This window comes from Canis lupus, chromosome 3 (assembly GCF_003254725.2).
Source record: "Canis lupus dingo isolate Sandy chromosome 3, ASM325472v2, whole genome shotgun sequence".
In the NCBI taxonomy this organism is placed as follows: Eukaryota; Metazoa; Chordata; class Mammalia; order Carnivora; family Canidae; genus Canis; species Canis lupus.
Window position 1 is genome coordinate 36,946,150 of NC_064245.1, and position 26,493 is coordinate 36,972,642.

The window sequence follows — 26,493 nt, forward strand, 5'->3', positions numbered from 1 at the left end:
AGGTCAGTGGGAGTTGTTTATCCTGTGAGGCCCCAGGAGGAACAACCACAGTGGCGGGTGGCCATCTCTCCAGCCCTGGAGTCAGCTCCCACAGTAACTACAGAGCTCTCAGTCTGCAGGGAACTGGATGCTCCCAGGGCGGGGCCGCTGATCTCTACAGCTTGGGGCACCCAGCGGCAGGAGTGTCCTTGCTGTCCTTGGCCCTCCCGGCCTCTGCCTGTCCCTGGAGGAGCGCCGTATCCTGGGCTGTGTACCCGGTGCCCTGTGCTCCCGGCCTGGGCTGCTGGAATCGCGCTCCCGCCCCGCAGCCCCCTCTGTGCAGCCTCCGCCTGAGCCACCTCTGAGCTGCTCCTGGGTCCAGCCGGGCACCTGCTGCAGCCCTTTAGGGAGCTCGGCCTGCGGAGTGTGGCGCACTCTCCCTGGGGCGCAGGTCCTCTGTTAGTGCCCCTGGGAGCCTGAGGGCATCCCCGCCCTCCTTGGATCCTGCTCCAACTCCCTGCGAGCGCCTTTCCCTCCGGGAAGATTGGTGAAGCCCCTGCTACTCCAGGACGGGGCTCTCGGTCCTGGGGACACTCACCCGGCCTTAACCTGGCTCCTCATGGGGCCCCTCCCCCTTGGATGCCTTTTGTTTATTTCTTTTTTCCCTCATCTTCCTACCTTGTAGAAGCGTGAACTCTTCTCACTGTAGTATTCCAGCTGTTCTCTCTTTAAATCTCAAGCCGAATTTGTAGGTTTTCAGGATAATTTGAAGGTTATCTAGGTAATTTGGTGGGGACAGGTGACTTGAGGACCCTACTCTTCCACCATCTTGCCCCACCTCCAAATCTTGGAGATTTTAAAGAAAATATTCAATGGATGGATTTAACAGCAGATTACACATGGCTAAAGAATGAATTAGTGATCTGAAAGATAGGACAAAGGATAGGCTAAAGCATGGAAGGACAAAAGGATGGAACAATACCAAAGAGAAAAAAAAAAGAAACAAAGGATCAAGATCTAACCTTCATGTATTTGTTATCTCAGTAGAAGAGGAGAGTGGATATGGGACAAAAGTAATATTAAAAGGGTAAATTCTGAGAACTTTTTGATATTGATAAAAAGACATCAAACCACATACTCATTTGATCATGAATTTGATTAATACTGAATTTTATTTGTTAATAAATTTTCAAAGAATTCCCCACCTATAAAATATATTGCTCTAAATTCTTCATTCTTGCAATACCATTGTCCAGTTTTGGTAGAACTACTGTAGCCTAAAAATAAATTGGGAAATATTTCTCCTCTATTTTCTGAAAGAGTTTGTGCAAGATTTTTTTTCTTCATGAAATGTTTGATAAAACTAACTAGTAAGGGTATCTGCCTGGAGTTTTCTTTATGGGAAGTTTTATGTTTTAATATAAACTCAAGTTTTCATAGATATCATGCAACTCAGAATTTCTTCTTGCAAAAAATTTACTGTTGCATGTTTCAATTGTCTATTTTATTTGTTATTGGATTTATTGACATAAGTTTATTATATTCTTACATTACCATATTTATGTCTGTGAGCAATATAGTGATATTTACTCTTCATTCCCATTTTCAATAATTTACATTTTCCTTTTTTGTTGATGACTCTCACAGGATTTATCAATATTATTATTATTATTAATCTTTCCAGAAAACCAACTTTTTGCTTTGTTAATTTTCTCAACTTTACGTTCTCAAAAATTTTCATTGATTTCTACTTTTATGTTGGTTATTTCCTTCTACCAATTTTAGGTTTAACTTACTGATATTTACACATTTCTTAAGCTATAAACTGAGATCATTGCTTTTAGACCTCCTCTCAAATGTAAGTGTTTAAAGATAAAAAAAATCCTTGGAGTGCTTCATGTTGCAGTTCTTTGAGCATCTGACTCTTGGTTTCAGCCCCACTTCAGGCTCCAAGCCCAGGGTAGAGTCTGCTTGGGTTTCTCTCTCCCTATGCTCCTCCCTGCCCTTCCTTGCCATGCTTTCTCTCTCAAAAAAATCTTTAAAAAGGTAAAAAAAAAAAAGATATTGCCTTAGTTGCTCCTACTAATTTTGATGCGTTCTGTACCCATTACCTGCGGTTCAAAAAATTTTCTAACTTTTTTGTAATTTCTTCTTTGGCCAATAGTTTATTTCCTAGTCTGCTATTTTATTTTCAAATATTCATATCTCTTCTAGATACATAATTTTTATTTAATTCATTTGTGATAAGAATAAATATTTTATTATTTCAATCCTTCAAACTATATTAAGACTTACTTTTGGCCTAGCATATGATAAATGTTCTATTATGGTGAACATCCCATAAGTATTTGAAAAAATATGTTTTCTGAAGTTGTTGAATGTAGTATCCTAGAAATGTCAATTAGACAAGTGAGTTGATACAGTTGTTTATATATTCTGTATCCTTACTGATTCTTTTTAATTTTTAAGAGACTATCTTTGATGATTATTCTAATCTCCCTTTAGTTTTGCCAGTTCTGCTTCATGTATTTTTAGTTTGTTTTTATGGATATAGGCATTAATGGCTGTTAGATTGATAAATTGACTTTTAGCATTATAAAATATTGTTCAATTCTGATCATTCTCTTTGGTCTATTTTCATATAAATATGGTTATACCAGCTTTCCATACTTACTGTTTGTATGTCACATCCTTTTAAAATAATCTTTTACTTGCAATTTTGGCTTTATATTTAAAATATGTCTTGGAGATAGCATACAGCTGTGTGTTGCTTTCTTAAAGTATAAATACCTCAGATATTACAAAGTGTTGGTCCATCTACATTCAATAGAATTATTGCTTTGGTTAAATTAAGTCTATCATTTTGACTTAATTTAGTTAATCAATCCATTGTTTGTACTTCTATTTCTATTTTCCTGCCTCTTTTTGTTAACCAAAATTTTATATTCCCTTGCGTTTTTAATTTCTCTGTTGCATTTTTAATTATACTATTTTGCATTTATTAGTGTTTGCTCCAGAAATTTCAATATGTATTATTAATTTATGATTGTCTATTATGGTTACTATTGTACTACTTCCTATAAAGTGTAAAATCTTACATAAGTAAAATTCTGTTTACTTCTCTTGTCTTTTGTACAATTATTATCATATATATTACAACTACATGTGTAATAAAACTCACATTACAATGTTATTGCTTTTTATTTAAATAGTGAGTTGAGGCATGCCTGGCTGGCTCAGTTGGTAGAGCACATAAATGTTGATCTAAGGGTTATAAGTTCAAGCCCCACTTTGGGTGAAGAGATGGCTTAAAAATAAAATAAAATAAATAGTGAATGGAGTTTTTAAAAAATAAAATTAAGAAAAACTTACCTGCTAATAGCCTACTATTGATCAGAAGCCTTGCCAATAACATGAATGATCCATTAACACATATTTTGTATGTTAAATGTATTATATACTGTATTCTTACAAAAAGTAAGCTAGAGAAAATAAAATGTTATTAAGAAAATCACAAAAAAGATAATGTTACATAATCATTAATAATAACTATTTGTGGAGCTAGTCTTATTTCTAAGTTTCCATCTCATTTCCTTGTAGAACTTCTTTTGTTATTTCTTATAGTGTAGGTTTGCTGGAAACACATATGCACAGCTATTATTTATCTTTGTTTCATCTTCATTTTTAAGAATATCTGATGGATATAGAATACTGGTTTGACAGGGTACTAGATTCACAATATGATCATTCCTTGTGAATATATTTTTATGTTTTAGAAGAAACCCAAAAGAGTTGATCTAATGTCCTTGTCTGTTATTTCCAATATCTGAGACACCTTGGGTTTTGTTTCTATTGACTATCTTTTTTCTTCTTAATTATGAGCCACATTTTTTCTACTTCTTTGTGTGTCTAATCATTTTTTAATTATGTCAGAGATTATAGATGATACATTTTAGAGAGTGCTTTAAGAAATACTAAGTTTTGTTCTGGCTGGCAGTTATTTATAGGGTACTGTTCTGTTCTCTTTTTTTGTTAGTTTTATTCTTTGTTTAGGTGAATTTTTTCACCTAAATTATAAACTTAGTCCAGAGCCTAGCTCTTATTCTAAAGTGTGATCCTTAATTCTAGCCTTGGCTTTTTTGGGATCACAATTGAATGGCCAAGGTACTTGGCAACGTGTTTCCACTTTGGCCTGTCCAAAACACCAACATCACTCAGTACAGGTCTGGCATCTCTGTTCAGGTTTCATTCCCATAACAGGTAATTTCTCTTAGGTTTTATAGAGTTGTTTTCTGTGATTTGTGGCGAAGGTCTTGGCCAAAGGCTCCCGGTTAGTTCATTCACAAATTTTTGGACCACCATCCTCTGCATTACACCCTCTTCTAAGGTATGCTAACATACAAATGCCAGCCACTTTCTGCCAGTTAGAAATCCCATCTTTGCCTCCTGAGCTCAACAAAACCACTGTGCTCTGCTTGGATTCCATCTCCCCTTGTCTGGGTCCCAAAAGTTCTCTCAGGCAGAAAGCAAAAGGAAGTGCAGGGCTTGTTTTTTTTTTTTTCTTTCCATTTTGAAACCAGTCCTATACTGCCTGCTATCCAACATCTAATAACAGTTGTCTGATAATTTTATAGTTGTTTATGATAGCAGTACTCCTTCATGACTTGAAGAGGATAGCTTTTATACTCATAACATTTAAAAGTAAATATCTAGTATTCCACAGTTTAAAGCTAAGCATTGTATTAGCCTTCCTCCAACACAATACAGGGAACTTAGAACACTTTAAATGTGATTGTAGACATTTAAGTATTGTATGCTATTATTATTAGAACTTTCATTTCTTTCTTGCTTTTTGCTCTTGAATATATGCATCATTATTGTTATCTATTACTTTTACTATTATTGTTTTAATCAGTAGGTATTTGTCTATATTTCTTCCACGTTTCCTGTGTATTTTAACCATGCCATTTCTTTTTACATCTCAGGCTCTGGTTATTTTAATTTTTCAGAAACATTGTCCTGTAATGTTACCACACTTAAGATCTAATGATTTTTAAATAATTCAAGCTTTGTTTTCTAAATGTGCTTTATTTTGCTCCACTTTTAAGATAAACTTTTTGTTGAAGGAATACAAAGGAAAGAACAACACAACTCTTAAAAATACCACTCAATGAATTCACAAAATTAAAACACCTTGTAATTAATGCCTAGACCAAGACACAAAACATTAGCTACAAAAGCAGGAAAGTCCTGTTCAGTCACTAGCCCTCCTCACAAAGTAGTGATTAGACTGACTTCTAATACTAGAGGGTGAGTTTGAATGTTTTTATATTCATATCAATTGAATCTTACAACATGTATTCTTTTGGTTCTGGTTTTTTTCACTCAACATTGTTTTTGGGATCTATCTATGTTGTTGGCTGTAGTTTTAATTTCTTCATCCTAATTGTCAGATACTATTTGATTGTAGTAATATACCCTGGTATCTGCTATGGATGGAAACTAGTTGTTTCTAGTGTAAAGTTATAATGAATAATGCTACAATGAATATGGATGAAAATGTATTTTCAGGAAAACATGTGGATATTTCCATTGGATACTGTGATATTGTGCATAATTTACATGTTAACTTGACTGGGTCATGGATACCTACAGTTTTGATTGATTGAATATATTGAACATTATTCTAGGTGTTTCCATGAGGGCGTTTTTGGTTTTGTTTGTTTCAAATTCTTATTTAAATTCCAATTAGTTAACATATAGTGCAATAATAAACTATATTAACATATAGTTAATATATAACTATATTGCACATATAGTGCAATGTTGGTCTCAATACCCGGTGCTTAGTTTAGTTTAGTTTAGTTATTCATGAGAGGCATAGAGAGAGACACAGGCAGAGACACAGGCAGAGGGAAAAGCAGGCTCCAAGCAGGGAGCCTGACGCAGGACTGGATCCCGGGTCTCCAGGGAAGGCGGCACTAAACCACTGGACCACTGGGGCTGCCCCCGGTGCTCATTTTAAAAAGTGCCCTCCTTAATACCCACCACCGATTCAACCCATACCCCACCAATCTCTCTCCATCAACCTCAGTTTTTTTCTCTATAGTTGAGTCTCTTTTGGCATGCTGCCCTCTCTTTCCCCTCTCCTTTCCATTAGTTCACATATATTGTTTCTTAAAGTCCACATATGAGTGAAATCATATATTTGTCTCACTCTGACTCATTTCACTTAGCATAATATACTCTAGCTCCAGGTGTGTCATTGCAAATGGCTAGATATAATATTCCATTACATATTAAATATATATTATATATATATAATGCATACATATTGTAATATATTGGTATGATGAAACCATTCATCGTTGACGGATATTTTGACTCTTCCATAATTTGGCTATGGTTGACAATGCTGCTATAAACATCAGGGGGGTGCATGTATCCCTTTGAATCAATATTTTGTATCTTTTGGGTAAATATCTAGTAGTGCAATTGCTGGATTGTAGGGTAGTTCTATTTTTAACTTTTTGAGGAAACTCCATACTATTTTTCAGAGTGGCTATACCAGTTTGCATTCCCACCAAAAGTGTAAGAGGCTTTCCCTTTCTCCATATCCTCGCCAACATATGTTGTTAATTTTAGCCATTCTGACTGGTGTGAGGTGGTATCTCATTGTGGTTTTGATTTGCATTTCCCTGATGTTTAGTGACTTTAAGCATCTTTTCATATGTTTGTTGGCCATCTGAATGTCTTCTTTGGAAAAAAATGTTTATTCATGTCTTCTGTCCATTTCATAACTGGATTTTTTGGCGGGGGGGTGTTGAGGTTGGTAAGTTCTTTATAGATCTTGAATACTAACCCTCTATCAGATATGTCATTTGTAGATATCTTCTCCCATTCTGTAAGTTGCCATTTAGTTTTGCTGATTTTTATCTTTGCTGTGCAGAAAGTTTTTATTTTGGCCAAGTCCCAATCGTTCCATTTTGCTTTTGTTTCTCTTACCTCCAGACACATGCCTAGTAAGAAGTTGGTATGGTAGATGTCACAGAGGTTGCTGCCTATGTTCTCCTCTAGGATTTTAATAGTTTCCTATCTCACATTTATGTCTTTCATCCATTTTGAATTTCTTTTGGTGTAAGGTGTAAGAAAGTGGTCATGTTTGGGCAGCCCAGGTGGCTCAGTGGTTTAGTGCCTCCTTTAGCCCAGGGTGTGATCCTAGAGATCTAGAATCGAGTCCCATGTCAGGCTCCCTGCAGGGAATCTGCTTATCCCTCTGCCTCTCTCTCTATCTCTCTCTCTCTCTCACTCTCTCTCTCTCTGTTGCCTCTCAGGAATGAATAAATAAAATCTTTAAAAGAAAAAAAAAAAGAAAGTGGTCATGTTTCATTCTTCTATGTGTTGCTGTCCAGTTCTCCCAACATCATTTGTTGAGATTGTCTTTTTTCCTTTGGATATTTCTTCCTTTTTTTTTTTAATTTATTTTTATTGGTGTTCAATTTACTAACATACAGAATAACCCCCAGTGCCCGTCACCCATTCACTCCCACCCCCCGCCCTCCTCCCCTTCCACCACCCCTAGTTCGTTTCCCAGAGTTAGCAGTCTTTACGTTCTGTCTCCCTTTCTGATATTTCCCACACATTTCTTCCCCATTCCCTTATATTCCCTTTCACTATTATTTATATTCCCCAAATGAATGAGAACATATAATGTTTGTCCTTCTCCGACTGGCTTACTTCACTCAGCATAATACCCTCCAGTTCCATCCACGTTGAAGCAAATGGTGGGTATTTGTCATTTCTAATAGCTGAGTAATATTCCTGCTTTGTTGAAGATTAGTTGACCCAGATAGCCGTGGATCCATTTTTGAATTTTCTGTATATCCATTGATCTGTATATATGTTTATGTGACAGTACTATACTGTCTTGATCACTACAGCATTGTAATATAGCTTAAAGTCTGGAATTGTGATGCCTTCAGCTTTGGTTTTCTTTTTCAAGATTGCTTTATCTAGGGCAGCCTGGGTGGCTCAGCGGTTTAGCGCCACCTTCAGCCCAGGGCCTGATCCTGGAGACCAGGGATCAAGTCCCACATCGGGCTCCCTGCATGGAGCCTGCTTCTCCCTCTTCCTGTGTCTCTGTCTCTCTCTGTATCTCTCATGAATGAATGAATGAATGAATGAATGAATGAATGAATAAATAAATAAATAAATAAATAAATAAATAAACCTTTAAAAAAAAAAGATTGCTTTACCTATCAAGGGTCTTTTCTGGTTCCATACAAATTTTAGCATTGTTTATTCTAGTGCTGTAAAAAACACTGGTAGTATTTTGATAGGGATTGCATTAAATGTGTAGATTGCTTTGCGTAGTTGAGACACTTAAATAATATTTGTTCTTCCAACCCCTGGGCATAGAATGTTTTTCTATTTCTTTGTATAATCTTCAGTTTCCTTCATAAGTATTTTATAGTGAAAACTATAAAAGTGTACAGATAAACTATAAGTAGTGTACAGAGCTTTTACCTCTTTGGTTAGGTTTATTCCTAAGCATTTTTATGGTTCTGGATGCAACTGTAAGTGGTATCAATTCCTTGATTTCTCTTTCTGTTTCTTCATTATTGATATATAGAAATGCAACAGATTTCTGTATGTTTATTTTATATCCTGTGACTTTGCTGAATTTTTGTATCAGTTCTAGCAATTTTTTGGTGTAGTCTTTCAGATTTTCTATAGAGTATCATGTTATCTGTGAATAGTGAAAAGCATACAAATTGTCAAGAAGGAAGTCAAACTTTTACTATGAGAGTACTTTTAGAGAAATTGACATTTGAATCAGTCAACCAAATGAAGCAGATTGTCCTCCTTAATGTTAGCAGAAAAAAAGACTGAACCTCCCCCAAAGAAGAGAGAATTCCTCCTACCTGTGTACCTCCAAACTGAGACACTGGCTTTTTCCTATCTGAACTGGAACTACACCATTGGCTGTCTTGAATCTCCAGCTTGCTGGCTCACCTTACAGATCTTGGAACTTGTTTGCCTCCATAATTACATGAATCAATTCTCTATAATCAATGTACATATACATATACTTCTATGTTTCTCTGGAGAGCACAGCTATTCCCAAAACTTGTAAATATTCAGATTTAGAAGATACAGTCAATTTCCCAAAGTACTTGCTCTAATTACACTCCTACCACAATGTATGAGTGATCTAGTTGCTTTGCATACTTATCCACTTCTCTTTGATTTAATTTCAGACCTTCTGGTTTATGGATAATTTGATCTCATTGTGGCTTTTAATTTGCATTTCCTTGAAGATTAAGGAAGTCAAGCAGATTTTCACATGTTTGTTGGTATTTTGAATATCCTCATTTGTGAAATGACTTTAAGACTTTTGCCATTTTTCTATTAGGTTGTTTGCCTTTTTCTTTGTTATTTGTAGGAATTCATTATTTCTTCAGGTTATAAGTCCTTTGTGAAACATATATATTGTAAACACTTTTTAACTATATGTTTTCATTTTTACTTTTTAATGTTATCTTTTGGGGAACAGATATTCTTACTCTTAGCATAATCTAATTTCTCAACATTTCCAGTCACAATTTTCATTTTTTTATCTTGCTTTAGAATTTTTTGCCCACTCCCAAATCAAGAAGATACCATCCTATGTTTTTTTCTAAAAGTATAATGATTTTTTACATTTCACATCGAGATTTTTCACTCATCTGAAATTAACCTTTGTGTAAACAATGCTATGACGTATGGTGGGAATAGACATTTATTATTTTATGTGGATATTCAATTGACCCACTATAATTCAATGAAAAGGTAATCTGTTTCTCTTTCTATTGCCACATCACCTTTGTTGCTTAGATGACAATATCTATGTGGGTCTGATGTACTTATCTATAAAGCAACACCATCTTGACTCCTATAACATTATAATTATGTCTTCATATACTTGGTAATGTGAATTCTCTACTCTTTTTTCTATTTCTTCAAGATCACTTTGGGTATTTCTAACTCTTTTTATCTTAATATAATTATTATTCATTTTATAATTTGGGGAGATTCTTATTATATCAATTGGGAAGAATTGATGTTTGTATCATATTAAGTTTTCTAATCTTATGAACATTATATTTCTTCTGTTTATTTAGGTCTTTTCTAAAAGCTCTTGCTCTAATAATATTTTGTCATTTTCAGGGGTGCCTGGGTAGCACAATAAGTTAAGTATCCAACTTTTGGTTTTTGGCTCTTGGTTTTGGCTTTCAAGGTCATGAGACTAGCTGTATGTCAGGCTCCATGCTCAGCGAGGAGTCTGCTCCAGTTTCTCTACCTCTGCACCCCTCCCCCCTGCTTGTACTCTCTCTCTCCCAAATAAATAAATAAATAACATCTTCAAAAAAATTTTTTGAGAAAATATATTTAAAAATCTATTTTTTCTCAAAAATACATATTTTGAGAAAAAAACTTTCATAAGAATTATTCACAGACATTTTCATGATGGTAAATTATATTTAAATTTTTTTCACTTTATAACTGTTCCATATATAGAATTATATTTGATATTTGCATATTGGTCTTATGCCCACTGGAATTCTAAGCTTACTTATTATTAATTCTAAAAGTTTTTCTACAGGTTTTTCTAAATGTTCATAGTCAAAACAACTGCGAACTTTTTTTCCAATTCTTATTCTCTTGGTTTTTTTTTTTTAAGTTTTGTTTATTTGCTTGAGAGAGAGAGAGCAAGAGTGAGTGGGGGAGGGGCAGAGGAAAAGAATTTTCAGACTCTCCACTGAGCATAGTCTGACATGGGGCTCAATTTCATGACCATGAGATCATGACCTAAGCCCAAACCAAAAGTTAGACACTTAACTGACTGAGCCACTCAGGCACCCCAATTTTTTTAAAGATTGATTTATTGATTTATATATTTATTTATAGTTTCTTTCTCTTGGCTTATTTCACTAGCTAGGACCATCAAGTTTGATATTTAATAGAAGTGATATCATACTGTTTTGTTTCACTACTGATCTCAGGCAGAGAAGAAATTCAATAACTCACCTGGGTCTTCCATAACAAAACACCAAACCTTGAGTAGTTTTAAGCACAGAAATTTATTTTCTTTACAGTTCTGGAAAATATGAGTCTGAAATTCAGTGGCATTTGATTATTACTTAGCTTTTGTATTTTGGCAACTCAAGTAGTTCTGTTTGGCTATGTGACTAATCTATTGTTTAATGCAGGTGCATAGTGTGTCATGCTGAAAGTACTCCTAGAGGATAATCAGTATGGAGCAACCCCTGCTGAATCCTTATTTATCTGATAGCTGGTAAATTTTATCAAAGCAGCCATTCTTTTCTAGGAGTTTTGAGTCAGGATTAAAACTGCCTCAGAGGTAAGAGAGGCACTGTTGGCCTACTCCTCCCTAACTTCTAGTACTGAAAAATAACCCACTTGATCTTAGTTATTATTGTTTATTAAAATATTGTTGAATTTGTTTTGTGTATATTTTCTTTAGAGCTGTGCATCTGTGCTTATCTATTGAACACTCCTGAGATTTTCTTGTTTTAGTAATAAGCTTGTACAGTTTTGGTATCTAGGCTATTCTGGCCTCAGAAAATGAGTTCAAAATTGTTCCTAATTTCCTATATTGTAAAGCAGTTTGTCTAAGTTTTATTTCCTCCCAAAGTCATTTGAAAAATTAGCTGGCAAACCGTCCAATTTGGTGTTACCTTTCTCAGAAGTTTCACTTTGTCATTTGTTATGGAATCATAACATACAAAGAGGAAATGTCACAAGTTTGTGAAACTTGCACTCAAATCAAGAAAAAGAATATTGCTAGCACTCCATTCTCCTACCTTCCAGTTTTTATCCTTCAAAGGTAGTATTATCTTGATTCCTAACATCAAATATAGTTTTACCTACTACTGAGTTTCACAATGCACTTTCTTTTTCCAACCATTTTGTTCAAATTTATATTTGTAATATTTCTCCATATACTGTTTACTTGTAGTTTATTGATTCGCTTCAATATGTAGTGTTATGTCATACAAATAGACCACAAATCTTTCTGATGTTGATGGGCACCTGAGTATTTTCCAATTTGGAGCAATTAAAATAGTGGCACTGTGACCATTTCTTGTAACTGTTCTTTTAGCAAATGGATGTATCTCTGTTGATTATGGTTACTCTACATCCTTATGAATACTTGATTTTTCCCCTTTATTATAAGTATTTTAGATAGTATTAATGGTATTAGTTATCATTTTCCTCATTAATTTATGAAGCTCTGTGCCTTTTCATATATTTATTTACAATTTATCCTCTTTTGTGAGGTGCTTATTCAGACTTTTGCCTATTTTTTCCTATCCATTTGTAGGAATTCTATAGTCTAGGTATAAGTCCTTTGTCATAAAAATGTGATGAAATTATTTTGTTCCACCTTATGGCTTCTTTCTTACTCTTTGAAGACATATATCTTGACATATACAACTCACTAATCATAGTATAGTTCAATTTATATAGTTTTTATTGATGGTTGGCATTTTTTGTGTCCTATTCTAGAAATATTTTCCTACTCTGAAGCCAGAAAGACATCTCCCTATGTCTCTTCTAAAAGGTTTGCTATTTTATCTTTTACATTTAGAGCTGCAATTCATCTTTAATTAATGTTTGTCTATGCTCTCAGGTGAGGTAGGGTTCAAGATTATTTTTTCTGTGTGGATATGCAGTTGTTTTAGTACCATTTATGGAAATGATCATCTTTCTCCTTTGAATTTTAATTTAACTTTTGTTCTACATCATATGACAGCACATTTGATTGTGTGTTTCTATACCTTGTATTCTGTTCTGAGATTCTACCTCTCTTACACTTTCACCTTGGTTGTCCTTGCCTTATATATACATTTATTTTTAGTTTTTAAAGATTTTATTTATTTATTCATGAGAGACACAGAGAGAGAGAGATAGAGGCAGAGACATAGGCAGAGGGAGAGCAGGCTCCATGCAGGGAGCCCGATGGGGGACTCGATTCCAGAACTCCCAGATTATGCCCTGAACCGAAGGCAGAAGCTCAACTGCTGAGCCACCCAGGCACCCCTATATATAAATTTTTAAATCAGGTGTATATTTTCCCCCAAATCTACTTGTCTATTGTTCTATTTTTTGTATCCTAAATTAAGATAGAAGTTACATATGGTGAACCATACACATCTTAATCTGAAAGTGTAAGAGACTCATCTGTAGTCTACTGAAATACAGTTGCTGTAATTCAAGAATCCTGGATCCAGTGAAGAAATAACTCATCTTTGGATAAAAGGAAGCCATTTTTGTTATGCATTTATTTATGAAAGATATTTTTATTAGATATAGAACTCTGGGTTAGCAATTCTTTCCTTTCAAAATAGTGCCACTTCTTGGCCTCTGATGAGAAACCTGCTGTCATTCAAATGAATGTTTCTTTACAAGGATGTCTCATTTTTCTGTGACTGCTTTCAAGATTATTTTTTTTTTTTGTCTCTAGTTCTCAAAAGTATGATCATGACATGTCTGGGCATGGATGTCTTTGAGTTTATCCTGTTTGGGATCTGTGGAACATCTTTAATCTTTATGTTTAAGGTTTTGTTTTGCTTTGGTTTGTTTTTTGGTGACTTGAGGAAGTTTTCAGCCATTATTCTTCAAATAGTTTTTAGTCATTGCACCCTTTTTCCTCTCAGTTTTGGACTCCGATGACATAATTTGGACCTGTTGTCATTGTCTACTGGTCTCTTACGTTCTGTTAATTTTTTTTCTGTGTGTTCAAATTATATAATTTTTAATGATCGTGTTCCTCAATCCTTTCCTTTATCATCTCATTTCAGCTATGGAGTCATTACAATAAGTTTATTTCAGTATCATATTTTTTTCATTCTAAAACTTTCATTTAACTCTCTTTCATATCTTCTGTTTATTTGCTGAAACTTTCTATTTTAACTTGTTTCAAGAGGGCTCACAATTGGTCATCTGAGCATTTTTTAATACCCACTTTAGAGATTTCTCCTAGAATGTCAACATCTCATCACTGATGTCTGGTAATTTTCTGGTAATTTTCTAAATGCAAGTTGAGGAGGTTTGTGTGTTTGGTTTTTGGTCTCTGTTTTGTTTAGTTTGGTTTGATTTGGTTCTTCACATGCTGATTAATTTTGGATTTTACCCTGCATACTTAGAATATTATGAGAACCTGGGATTTGATTCAGTCCTATGAAGAATGATGATATTTACATTTTAGTCTTCTGTAGACTGTGGTTCCAATACTAATTCAGTTTTCTATGACTTTCAGTGTGATTCAGATCATCCTGTATCTGTGGCTCCCAGCTGTCGTCAAGTACCTGGGCACAGGTCACTAGGCTATCTCAACTCTTAAAGTTTTTAGTATGATGATTGGAATCAGATCCATTAAAGTATTGATAAGAGAGTATTTTTGTGTTCCCTGCTGTTCCCCTTTTCAGCCTCTGGATAGGAACTGCCCAGTTCTATCATTGCACTATACACATAGAGGTCCATACAATGGAAGAGAGAAAAGAGCCCTGAGATTGACCCTGCTTTCTTGGATCTGTGGCTACAACAAATGTTAAAGGAAGTTCCTTCCCTCAGAGATTAACTCCTGTTCTCTGTTGCTGGCTACTTTTGCTGCTGCTCCTCCCTCATCACACAACTCTCTGGGGCACAAGGGTGCAAGGACTGAGAAAATGGAAAGAAAGCATGGGAAATTTCCCTCATTCTTCAGTTCTCTTCCCTAGACTTTCAGCTCAACTAGAGGACTTTGGCTGGAGCTATCACTGTCTGCACCAAAGTGCTCTGGTTTTCCAGCTGCAGTGATTTCAGGCTGGGCAATACACAAGGAAAACATAGCAAATGCACTGCCAGTTAATTGGTATTTTGAATTCCAATGGTTTCCTTTGATCTGCCAGCTGATACTTACTTTCCAGAGTTCTCAGATTGCTGCCTATGCATTCTGTTCAGGTTATATAATTGGAGTTCAGTGAGATAGGAATATTGGCATATGTTTACTCCATCTTCCCTGAACATTGATCTAGAAAGTTACTTTTCACACCTACTATTTAGTCAATAACAGCAGTATAATTTATATAGGTGATATTTAGGTAATTTATCAACACTGTTTCTTCACTCAGTTGCCTTCCCTCTAGGTTTAGTATTCATATGACTACATTTTAATATTTATTTTAGAGAGTGTCTTTGTATGGTAAGTTTTTTTGTTATATGTCTATAAATGTCTTGGTTTTCCCATCAAATTTTGAATTTTTCAATGTCAAAAATATACAAATACAGAAAACTGCTTAGAGCAAATATACCACTTAAAGAGTTATTATACAATGGATATCATTTTAGTCCTATTCATAAATCAGAAGTCAGTAGCAATCCCAGAAACCTTATGCCCCCTCCTCAAAATAAGCACCCTCCTCCCACAGCAAGAAAACTACTATTCTGGATTTCATAGAAATCCCTTATCACTTTCCTTTTTTTTAAGATTGTATTTATTCATGAGAGACACACAGAGAGAAAGAAGGAGAGAGAGACAGAGACACAGAGAGAGAGAGAAGCAGGCTCCATGCAGGGAGCCCAATGTGGGACTTGATCCTGGGACCCCAGGACCACGCCCTGGACTGAAGGGAGGCACTCAACCGCTCAGCCACCCAGGTGTCCCCCTTATCACTTTTCTTTATAGTTTTATTACCAAGCTGAACGGCCCCAACCACTATAATTTAGCTTAGCCTGATTTTAAAAAATATATATCTGTCACCCATCTGATCTTTTTAACTTTGAACATTTTTGTTGAAAAAAACTAATTCTGCAATTTTTCCTACAAAGTAGTGATTGAGTCTATAAACTTAATCTGATTCAGGTTTTACTTTGGGAGGAAAATTACTTCAATGATTCTGTTGATCTCATTGTCAAGGGGCATATAATAGGCTAGTTAGTTATCCCTTTTTTGTGTGGCTGGCAGCCATATATTCTTAGTTGGCTGTGCTTAGATCTTTAATTTATACATGTTGCAAAATAGTGATACTCTAGCTCTTTCCTTCTTCATTTAAATATATCCCAACATCTGCCATTTATTTCCCAGTGGTATTTTGCATAAGAAAGGCAGGATAGATGTTTGAGCCTTTCCTTTTATTTATGAGTTTGCAAAACAAAGAACTGGCACCTTAGTATCTTATGAATGTAATAAATCATGCCTCTGTGTGTGTGTCTGTGTGTGTGTCTGTGTGTGTGTGTGAGAGAGAGGAAGAGAGAGGGACCACGCAGACCTTCCAACTTCAGATAACACCAGGGTCTCAGCTATGAGAGCTATGAAGTCCATCTCCTTGCCCATACTGAGGACATGCCTTTGATAGAGGGCTTGCTCCTTGTTCCTGGGAGACACCAAACTCCTCTGATAACCACCTTTGGCTGTAGGTCTCCCAGTGGCCTTGCTGAACCAGACTGCATGGCAGTCTAGGCTTTCCCTCAACATTTCCCCCCTCTTATTTTCAAGGGGTCAGACTTGACTGGGCAGTTTGATAGCCATTTTGTTCCACTCCCTATTTTCTCTCATATGATCGTTTCTTCCAATAAAACCCTTGCACATTTCCTTCCATTTTGGCATCTGCTTCTTGGAGGACCTGGATGAATACCTTATATCATTATGAACTCACAAATTTACACTTCTTCAGTGTGTTTCAACCTATTACAGTCACTATCCTTACTGATGCTCAAATTGTCCTATCTTTGATGAACAGGAGGTTGGTCAGGTTGATCCCCAAGTTCTTTTTAACAACCCTACTAGTCCTTGATAAAGCCCTTGCAATCGATTATAAGATATCCTGAGTTTATCTTCTTATCTTGTTCTTTTCTTGCCCAAGACCCAAAATCAGCTATTTCAACCCATTTCTCTAAGAAGCCCTGGTATTTTTTAGTTGTAAATGTTATTTAATAAATGGTTGTATCTTCATTCTCATTAGTTTCCATGAATCTTTTAAATTATTCTCTAATTTCCTGGTTGATCATTTCATCTTTTAACAGGATGGTCTTTAACTTCCAAGAGTTTGAGTTTCTTCCAAATTTCTTTTTGTGATTTAGTTCTAGTCAAAGCATTATGGTCTGAAAATATGTAGGGGATGATCCCAATCTTTTGGTATTGGTTAAGACCTGATTTGTGACCCAGTATGTGGTCTATTCTGGAGAAAGTTCCATGTACACTTGAGAAGAATGTGTATTCTATTGTGTTTGGATGTAAAGTTGTATAAATATCTGTGAAATCCATCTGGTCCAGTGTATCATTTAAAGCTCTTGTTTCTTTGGAGGTGTTGTGCTTAGAATATCTGTCATTTACAGAAAGCTCTGTGTTGAAGTCTCCCAGTATAAGTATATTATTATCTAAGTATGTCTTAACTTTGGTTATTAATTGATTGATATACTTAGCAGCTCCCACATTCGGGGCATAAATATTCATGATTGTTAGGTCCTCTTTTGGATAGATCCTTTAAGTATGATATAGTGTCCCTCTTCATCTCTTACTACAGTCTTTGGGATAAATTTTATAATTTATCTGATATGAGGATGGCTACCCCTGCTTTCTTTTGAGGACCATTTGAATGGTAAATGGTTCTCCAACCTTTCATTTTCAGGCTGTAGGTGTCCTTAGGTCTAAAATGAATCTCTTGTAGACAGCAAATAGATGGGTCTTGCTTTTTTATTGGTTTATGAAACCCGGTATCTATTGATGAGATCATTAAGCCCATTCACATTCAGAGTTACTATTGAAAGATATGAATTTAGTGTCATCATGATACCTATTCAGTCCCTGTTTTTCTGGATTGTTTCCTTGGACTTCCTCTTTCTTTTACAGAGTCCTCCTTAATATTTCTTGCAGAGCTGGTTTGATGGTCACATATTCTTTCAGTTCCTGCCTATCCTGGAAGCTCTTTATCTCTCCTTCTATTCTGAATGAGAGCCTTGCTGGATAAAGTGTTCTTGGCTGCATGTTCTTCTCATTTAAGACCCTGAGTATATCCTGCCAGCCCTTTCTGGCCTGCCAGGTTTCTGTGGAGAGGTCTGCTGTTAATCTAATACTCCTCCCCATATAAGTTATGCATCTCTTGTCTCTTGCTGCTTTAAGGATCTTCTCTTTATCTTTGGAATATGCAAGCTTCAGTATTAAATGTAAAGGTGTTGAAGGGTTTTTATTTATTTTGGGGGGCTGTATCTCCTGGATATGAATGCCTGTTTCCCTCCCCAAGTTAGGGTAGTTCTCAGCTCTTATTTGTTCAAATACACTTTCTGGTCCTCTGTCCCTTTCAGTGCCCTCTGGAACCCCAATTAAACGTAGATTTTTCCTTCTGAGGCTGTCATTTATTTCCCTTAACCTTTCCCCATGGTATTTTTATTGGTTTTCTCTTTTTTCCTCAGCTTCCTTTCTTGCCATCAATTTGTCTTCTATGTCACTCACTCTTTTACCTCATTAACCCTTGTTGTTAGGACCTCCAGTTTGGATTGCATCTCATTTAATTGATTTTTAATTTTGGCCAGATTAGATCGAAATTCTGCAGTCCTGAAGTCTCTTGAATCCTTTATGCTTTTCTCCAGAGCCATCAGTAGCTTTATAATTGTGCTTCTGAATTGGCTTTCTGACATTGAATTGTAATCCAAATTCTGTAACTCGGTGGGAGAGGGGACTGTTTCTGAGAATTTCTTTTGTGGTGAGTTCTTTCTAGTCATTTTGCTCAGTGCAGGTTGGCTAAAACAAGTTGTATTGGAAAAAGGAAGAAAAAAAAAGAGAAAAAAGGTAAAAACAAAAGAAAACAAAGAACAAAAACAAACAAACAAAAACAAGGAGAGGTATCCTCTGGTTCTTTATACTGTAAATACCTCGACTTTCTCTGGAGCTTTCCAGTGCTGCTTAGTCAAGAACTGCTCTTCCCGTGTCCTTCCAGCTGGTCTTCTGGGGGAGGGGCCTGCTGTGCTGATTCTCTGGTGTGTGCACCTGGGGGAGCTGCCCCGCCCCCTGCCAGGTACAGGCTCAGTGGGAGCTGTGTATCCCATGAGGTCCCTATCCCCTGCAGTCCCCGCTCCGTCCCAGGCTGAGTGACACAGGAGGAACAACAACAGTGGCGGCGGCCAGCTCTCTATCCCTGGAGTCAGCTCCCGCAGTAACTATCACAGTGTCCCAGTCCGCACTGGCCTGGATGCTCTGGGGGCAGTGGGCGCTGATCTGCACAGCTTGGGGGTGCCCGGTGGCAGGAGAGTCCTTGGTGTCCTGTATACTCCCCACCTCAGCCTGTCCCGCGGGGAGCGCAGGATCCTGGGCTGCCTCCCCCACACTCTAGGCTCTGGGGCTTGCTGTGCTGCTGGAATCATGCTCCTGGGGCTGCGCAGCCCCTTCTGCGTGGAGCCGCAGCCTGAGCTACTCCCGAGGCCACCAGGCGTGCTCTCCAGCCCTTTACTGAGCTCAGCCTGCGGTGTGTGGTGCACTTTCCCCCTGGGGCGCCCTTCCACTGTTAGTGACCCTGGGAACCTGGGGGCTCCACTCCCCTCCCCGGATCCTGCCCCAGTTCCCTGCGAGTGACTTTCCCTCGGGGAAGATTTTTAAAGTTCCTGCTTCTCCGGGACTGGGCTTCCCTGTCCTGGGGGCTCTCGCTGCCCGGCCTTAGCCGGGCTCCTTGAGGCCCGCCCCCCTCCATACTTTTATATTTTTATTTTTTCCGTCTTCCTACCTTGTTAGAACTGCAAACTCTTCTCTCTGTAGCATTCCAGCTGTTCTCTCTTTAAATACCAGGCCAAATTCGTAGGTTTTCAGGATGATTTGAAAGTTATCTAGGTAAGTTGGTGGGGACAGGTGACTTGGGGACCCTACTCTTCCATCTGGCTTGCCCCACCCCCTTCCAGAGCAAATTTTAATTTGAGAGCTCCTTGCCTTAGAAAATATTCTCTGATATTACCTCTTCTAAAATTACTTTCTTACCATTTTTCTTCAGTCTTTTACTCTGAAATTCCAGCCAGATTTGTGTTGGAGGCTTTCACTGTCTTCTCTCTTCTAAAGCCTGTCCTTTCATTAACTTTTCTTCCTTTTTTAACTCTGAGGTTAGTTACAGGTAAGGGGACTATATTCCCTAATTTGCTTAGGACCACTGGGGCAGAGGGTTGACTTGCACAGCTTTAGAGTGGTTCATGTTTGTTGTACCTTTCATTTTCCAAAGTGTCTCTGTTTGAATGGCAAATCCTACGATCCTCAGTTTTAACTTCTAATTCATTATTTGTCGAGATATATTTTGAGAGTTAAGGCTCTGTAAATGTCACTATTCATTTTCATTATTTTTCATTGTGTCCATTGATCTTATTTCATTTTTGCTTGCTTTGTTTTATCATTTCTTTGATTTGTTCCTTTGATAATCATATTCCTTTCTTTATCTCCGAGGGTCCTAAACAAACACCCTGGCTTTGAGCAGGAAGGATTCTGGCATTGTGTGGTGAGGGAACCTCCTTACCACTGGATGGTAGTATAAGTCCAGGGCCCCTGCATGGCTCCCAGTGACATTGTGATAAGGAGAGTTATTAGTTCTGTGTGTGGAGGCAAAAGTTTCAAGTGGTTACCCATTCTTTGATAAGATGGCAGAGAGCGATAGACCCCAGCCATGCCCACTTACAGTCAGAGGCAATGGAAGTCTAGGCTCCCCAACTGGGTCACTGCTGATGAAGGTGGGTGTGCATGTTTTCTAAATGTTTTCTCTCTTTCTAGGTTGTTTCTTTCCTGGTCTATTGGATAGAGAGAGCGAGCCTTTGTTGAGACTTATTTTTGTCTGCACTCATTAACTATCCTTAGATGCTGGATTTCCCAGTATCTAGTCTGGGATCTATGAGGCAAAAAATAAATACGGGGAACTCACTGCTAATGTTCTTCCTCTGTCTCCAGGTCCTTAGGTGTTTTGTTGTTGTTGTTGTTGTTAACTTAAATTCCTGTATAGTTAACATATAGCTTAATATTAGTTTCCGGTGTACAGTTTAGTGATGCAACACTTCCACTCAAGACCTTGTGCTCATGTTGACAAGTGCACTCCTTAATCCTTAGATTTTCATCTATTTAACTCATCCTTCCTCCCACCTCCCAAGCTGATGGTAGCCATAAGTTCTCTATACTTATAGTATAGAGTTCTCTCTACTCTGTTTCTTGATTTGTCTCTCTCTCTCTTTTTTCCTTTGCTCATTTGTTTTGTTTCTTAAATTCCACATGAGTGAGATCATATTGTACTTATGTTTCTCTGACTTATTTCCCTAGCTCGTCTATCTTTTTCTCTCTACCTTTCAGAATCTTATTTTACTTATATAATGTTTAGGATTTTAGCTGTACTGAGCTTGAGGAAGAAGGAGAAGAGCATCTATTCCATATTGTTCCTGAATTAGTTGTTTCTTCTGCTTATTTTAATAATGCTATTATTTTAATTATTTTATTCAGTGAATATATGTTCCATTTAATGATATTTTCTGGGAAGAGGTTGATTGTCTTAGTTTTAGAATTCCTTATGTGATTATGGAATTTTGTTACATAAGCTCATTTCTCTCTGTCTCTGTCTGTCTGATTGTCTATCTCTCTTTCTCTCTTTCCTTATCCTGTTGTATCTAGTGATTTTGCAATTGACAATACCTCCCTCCTTGGAATACTCAATCCAAAATGGCATTTTACTTATTGAGTCACAGTTACTGTTTCTCGGAGAAAGTGAGGACATTGCCCAGGACATCCCAAGGTTAGCAGAAAGCTAGGCCTAGATCAGGGGTCTCCAGCTGGCAGGAGGTCCTCTGTCTCAGCAGTGCCTTCTCTTTACCTCCTTCATAAGCAAGGAAGTTGGAGGGAGAGTCTCATTTTAAGCACTGAGATAAATCACTTCCCACTTTTCCCAAGAGCCAGAGGATTCTATCAGCAACCCAGCTTCTGCTTTTCAGGATTTCTCAGCCACAGATGCAATTTTCCTGTCTTTAAGCATAACTACACATTTTTGGGGGTTTATATTCCCTTCTACATTTTATGTTTGGATAAAAGGAAGTCTTCAAACATGATCTTTAAATGATGACTTAAGTTGAGATTCCATATTTAGCCTGTCATATCAGTGAAGATCAAGAATTCGGATAAATTCCAAAGCCTGGGAGGTGGTTAAGAAAAGGTACACAACCCACTGTTACACTGTTGCTGAGAGTATGCATGTGTACAACTACTAGGAGGGAAATTTGGGAATATCTGTCCAAATTTTAATTAGCATTCCATTTAACACAATAATTTCATCATTCATTCTAGGATACAGTGTATAATATAGACATTTCAAGTTTATGCTTAAGAAGTTTATTGGTGCCTAGGTGGCTCAATTAAAGTCTCCAACTTTTGAATTTTGACTCAGGTCATGATCTGAGGGTTCTGGGATCTCACATGCTTTGCTCTGTGCTCAGTACAGTCTGTCCCTCCCCTCTCTCTCTTTCTCTCTCAAATAAATAAAATCCTTAAAATGTTTATGACAGTAAAGTTTATATTAACAAAAAAGAAATACAAATTCCTGAAACCCATCATGAAGAGATTAAATAAAGGATGGCATATCCACAAACTAGAATATGAAGCATAATTAAAAGAATGGGATCAATATGTGTTTACAAATAAGGAAATACAAACAGGAAGTTACATGGGAAAATGACTAACAGATATAATACAATCTCATTTGGGTAAGATAGTTGTAGAGGCCAGTCAGGTAACTGTTAGCAGGCATTAGTTGTAGTCATTAGAAATGAAGTAAAGGGGACTTTCCTATCTGTATCCTTTCATACTATTTATAGTTTTATTAACATAACCTTAATTGTGCTTATATTTTTAAAAACTCACCCTTATTTCTAGTGGGAATGTGAAATGGTACAGCTGCCCTGGAAAATAGTTTGGCAGCATCTTATGAAAGTAAGCATATGATTACCATATGATCCAGAAATTACACTCTTGGACATTTATCCCAAAGAAATGAAAACTCGTGTTCACACAAAAACCGATACCTGCATGTTCATAGTAACTTTGCATTTTTTAAGATTGAATTTATTTATTTAGAAGAGAGAGAGACAGTGAGCACAAGCAGGGAAGGGGCAGAGGGAGAGGTACAAACAGACTTCCCATTGAGCAGGGAGCCTGATGCAGAGCTCCATCCCAGGACTCTGAGATCATGACCTGTGCCAAAGGCAGATGCTTAACCTAATGAGCCACCAGGGTGCCCCAATAGGAACTTTATTTTGAATAGCCCCAAAGGGAAAATGGCCCAAACATCCTTCAGTGGATAAATGGTCAAATAAACTGTGGTAAATCCATACCATGGACTGACTACTCAGTGATAAAACAGGAACAACCTATTGATAAACATGCAGCAAACTGGATAGATCCCAAAGGGATTATGCTGCGTTTTAAAATACCAATCCCGAAAGGATACAGACTTATTATTCCATTTATGTCTCTTCTTCTACATAACAAAATTGTAGAAATGGAGAACAACTTAGTGAGTGCCAGGAGTCAGGTACCAGGGTATAGGGTGGGAGGCAGTGGGTGCGGCTATAAAAAGCTAAATTGAACAGCCTCTGTGGTGAGGGAACTTGTGTATCTTAACTATGGTTGTGGGTACATAACACTACACTTGTGATGAAATTGCACAGATGTACACACATGCATACAAATTACTACATCCATGTAATATTGGGGAAATCTAAGTCAGATAGGTGAATTGTATTAATGACCATTTCCTGGTTGTAATATAATATTTTCAAGGTGTTACCATTGGGGGAACCTGGGAAAAGGATAAATAGAGTCTCCCTATTATTTCTTACAATTGCAGATGAAAATAAAATGATCTCAAAATTAAAAGTTTAAGTTTTAAAAAACCAATCCTTAAGAGACTGATTCTTTTTCTCCATACAGATGTCATGATTTTTTTGTGTGGGGAAGGCTGGGTTATCCTAAATATTTTGTTTCTATTGTAAACTGAATCTTACTATGAGATTTTCTTGATGGTTATTACTAATCAGAGGAATGAAATTCATTTTTATGTGCTGCTCTATCTGGCAATTTTTCTATATTCTTTTATTTGTTTTTATATTCTGTTTGTGGAGCCTCTTTTTCGGTTTCCAATATAAATTATCAGATAAAGGGCTAGTTAGTATCCAAAATCTATAAAGAACTTATCAGACTCAACACCCCCAAAAAACTAAAAAAACTTATCAAACTCAATACCCCCAAAAAAAAATTCCAGTCAAGAAATGTGCAGAAAGCATGAACAGATATTTCTCCAAAGACATACACATGGCCAACAGACACAGGAAAAAATGCACATCACTCATCATCGAGAAATACAAATCAAAACCACGAGATACCAACTCACACCAGTCAGAATGGCTAAAATTAACAACACAGGAAACAACAAATGTTATCCAGGATGTGGAGAAAGGGGAATTCTCTTAAATTGTTGGTGGGAATGCAAACTGGTGCATCCACTCTTGAAAATATTGTGCTTTTAAAAATGCTTTTTAATAACATATTGAGAACGTCATGTCATTTTCTTCTTACTGCATTCATGTAGTAAATGGCACTGGTAGATTTTCTGATAATGAAATAATTCGATGTTGAATCTTTTCTGATAGTGCCCTTGCTTTCTTGGTATTAAAGTCTACATAGCCATTTTGTTTTGTTAATTTAAAAATACACTATTGAACTCAACACGAAAGAAACAAACAATCCAATCATGAAATGGGCAAAAGACATGAACAGAAATCTCACAGAGGAAGACATACCTGGCCAACATGCACATGAGAAAATGCTCCGCATCACTTGCCATCAGGGAAATACAAATCAAAACCACAGTGAGATACCACCTCACACCAGTGAGAATGGGGAGAATTAACAAAGTAGGAAACAACAAATGTTCGAGAGGATGTGGAGAAAGGGGAACCTTCCTGCACTGTTGGTGGGAATGTGAACTGGTGCAGCCACTCTGGAAAACTGTGTGGAGGTTCCTCAAAGAGTTAAAAATAGACCTGCCCTACGACCCAGCAATTGCACTGCTGGGCATTTACCCCAAAGATACAGATGCAATGAAATGCCAGGGCACCTGCACCCCGATGTTTCTAGCAGCAATGTCCACAATACCCAAACTGTGGAAGGAGCCTCGGTGTCCATCGAAAGATGAATGGATAAAGAAGATGTGGTTTATGTATACAATGGAATATTACTCAGCCATTAGAAATGACAAATACCCACCATTTGCTTCAACGTGGATGGAACTGGAGGGTATTATGCTAAGTGAAATAGGTCAATCGGAGAAGTACAAACATTATATGTTCTCATTTATTTGGGGAATATAAATAATAGTGAAAGGGAATAAAGGGGAAAGGAGAAAAAAATGAGTGGGAAATATCAGAAAGGGAAACATAAAATGAAAGACTCCTAACTCTGGGAAACGAACTAGGGGTGGTGGAAGGGGGGGTGGGTGGGAGGTGGGGGTGAATGGGTGACTTGCACTGAGGGGGGCACTTGATGGGATGAGCACTGGGTGTTATTCTGTATGTTGGCAAATTGAACACCAATAAAAAATAAATTTATTATTAAAAAAAGAAAAAGAAAACACTATTGAGTTTATTTAGCTAACATTCCATTTCTCATTTCTGAATGTATGTTCATTCCTTGTAATTTACTTGCTCTGTTTTGGTATCAAGGCTATTAACTGACTTAATATAATGAGTTTGGAAGTCTGTCTTAAAGTTCTATTTTGTGCAACAAATGGTGTAAAATAAAGGTTATGTATGGCTTGAGAGTTTGGTGGAATTTACTTATGTTATATTGTCTTAGTCAACAAGGGGAGAATTTGATCAGCATTTCAATATGTTTTTTGGTTATTGATATTTATATCTTCTTTCTTCTGGCACAAAATTTAGGACTTTAAGTTTTTCTCAAAAAAATTTCCACTTCCTGTAGGTTTTTATATTTAGTCCTCTATAGTTATTTTAATATCTTAAATTAATCTTAAGTTAAATTGCTCTATTTTATTACTTCTTTGCTTTTTAAATCTATATCAAATAATTACTTTACTTCCCAGTTAAAAAAAAAAGAATGTATTTCCCAATAGTTCCAAACCAGCAATAATTTTCCATTTTCTGCAGAGATTCTTCCCATGGAATCTCCAGTCTGCTTGAATCATGCTCTTGTCCAATTGTTATGCTAGATATTTCTTTTATCATCATTCTCAAAATTCTTTATTTTCTGAATTAATTTATTTTTAGATCTCATGATTTCCTCTTCTTTTTATTACTGTCACATTTTAGTAGAGAAATTTTTAAAAAATGGTACTAGGCAATCACACTTTGAGACCATATTTTCTGAAAGTATCTTCACTATCTCCTCATATGAGACTGATAGGCTAGCTTGTATATAAGTCTAGACTGGAAATATATTTTTGTTAGGAATATGAA